Source organism: Elgaria multicarinata, chromosome 2, assembly GCF_023053635.1.
Source record: "Elgaria multicarinata webbii isolate HBS135686 ecotype San Diego chromosome 2, rElgMul1.1.pri, whole genome shotgun sequence".
NCBI lineage: Eukaryota > Metazoa > Chordata > Lepidosauria > Squamata > Anguidae > Elgaria > Elgaria multicarinata.
The window spans coordinates 142,749,351-142,751,478 of NC_086172.1; positions in this window are offsets into that span (position 1 = coordinate 142,749,351).

The window sequence follows — 2,128 nt, forward strand, 5'->3', positions numbered from 1 at the left end:
TTGGTTACAGAATCGGACTCAAAGAGTACTTATCAATGGAACCTTCTCAAACTGGGGAGAGGCAACGAGTGGGGTGCCGCAGGGCTCAGTCCTGGGCCCAGTGCTCTTCAACATTTTTATTAATGATTTGGACGAGGAGGTGCAGGGAACGCTGATCAAATTTGCAGATGACACCAAATTGGGTGGTATAGCTAATACCCTGGAAGACAGAAACAAACTTCAAAGTGATCTTGATAGGCTGGAGTGCTGGGCTGAAAACAACAGAATGAAATTTAATAGGGATAAATGCCAAGTTCTACATTTAGGGAATAGAAACCAAATGCACAGTTACAAGATGGGGGACACTTGGCTCAGCAATACTACAAATGAGAAAGATCTTGGAATTGTTGTAGATCACAAGCTGAATATGAGCCAACAGTGCGATATGGCTGCAAGAAAGGCAAATGCTATTTTGGGCTGCATTAATAGAAGTATAGCTTCCAAATCACGTGAGGTACTGGTTCCTCTCTATTCGGCCCTGGTTAGGCCTCATCTAGAGTATTGCGTCCAGTTCTGGGCTCCACAATTCAAGAAGGACGCAGACAAGCTGGAGCGTGTTCAGAAGAGGGCAACGAGGATGATCAGAGGTCTAGAAACAAAGCCCTATGAAGAGAGACTGAAAGAACTGGGCATGTTTAGCCTGGAGAAGAGAAGATTGAGGGGAGACATGATAGCACTCTTCAAATACTTAAAAGGTTGTCACACAGAGGAGGGCCAGGATCTCTTCTCGATTCTCCCAGAGTGCAGGACACGGAATAACGGGCTCAAGTTAAAGGAAGCCAGATTCCGGCTGGACATCAGGAAAAACTTCCTGACTGTTAGAGCAGTGCGACAGTGGAATCAGCTACCTAGGGAGGTTGTGGGCTCTCCCACACTAGAGGCATTCAAGAGGCAGCTGGACAACCATCTGTCAGGGATGCTTTAGGGTGGATTCCTGCATTGAGCAGGGGGTTGGACTCGATGGCCTTGTAGGCCCCTTCCAACTCTGCTATTCTATGATTCTATGATAAGAGGAAGATAATGAGTGAAATCGTAGAGCTGCAGCGTCTTGAGGGTCATCCACATGAATATTGAAATCACCCAAAATAAGAGTAGGACAGTTATCAGAGAGGAAAAAGGACAGCCACGAATCAAAATCAGAGATAAATTTTGAGGATGAGCCTGGGGGGCCGTACAGAACTGCAATCCGCAGTCGCAGTGGAGCGAAAAGCCTCACCACATGTTCCTCAAAGGAGGAAAAACAATGTGAAGGTGGAATGGAAAGAGGCTGGAACTGGCACAAACTAGATAATAAAAGACCCACACCACCACCCCGACCCTCTGGGCGACTAGTGTGAGAAAGAGAGTCCTCCAAGAGAGAGGGCAGCAGAGATGGCGGTATCATGGGCAGGAAGCCAGGTTTTAGTAAGAGCAAGGAGGTGGAGAGACCTAGAGATAAACAAGTCCTGGATGACAGAGGCCTTAGAAGCAACAGGTTATTCCCAGGCTACTGGGAATAGGTTATTCCCAGGCTACTGGATGTGGAGTCTCGGGAAATTCAAAATCTTACCTGAAAGGAAGGCAGCAGGTGTCCATAGCTGACTTCAACTGTAACATGGCACAATGCATTTTTTCTTTTTTTGCCTTTTCTTCCACCTAGGATTATCATGTGTCAGTACAATGGTGATGGAGCAGCATTTTGTGGAATGTTCCTTCCTCAACAACAGTTAACAATGTACAACAGGTTTCAAGGTCTAGGCCTGGAAATGCCAGTCACAACCTAAGTTGATGCTTTCATATGCCTTTCACGAACAACTCTCCACCTTTAAAGCTAAAATCCAAGTCTGTTAAATAGTATTTCTAAAAAACAGTAACAATGTTCTTTCTTCAGAACATTTTTTCAGTGAAATTCTTTAAAACTTATTTATTTCAATGGAAGGGAACAGCTGCTCTATTAAGATGAATGGGGAACTCAAACACATGGGGTTGCATCCTTTAATGTGTGCCTGCCAGCACAATGGCAGCTGTGGTGGAGTAGATTCATGGGGCTGCACTGGGGAAAAGGAAGTCCACTTGAATAACATTGGATGGGGACCATGCAAACATTGGA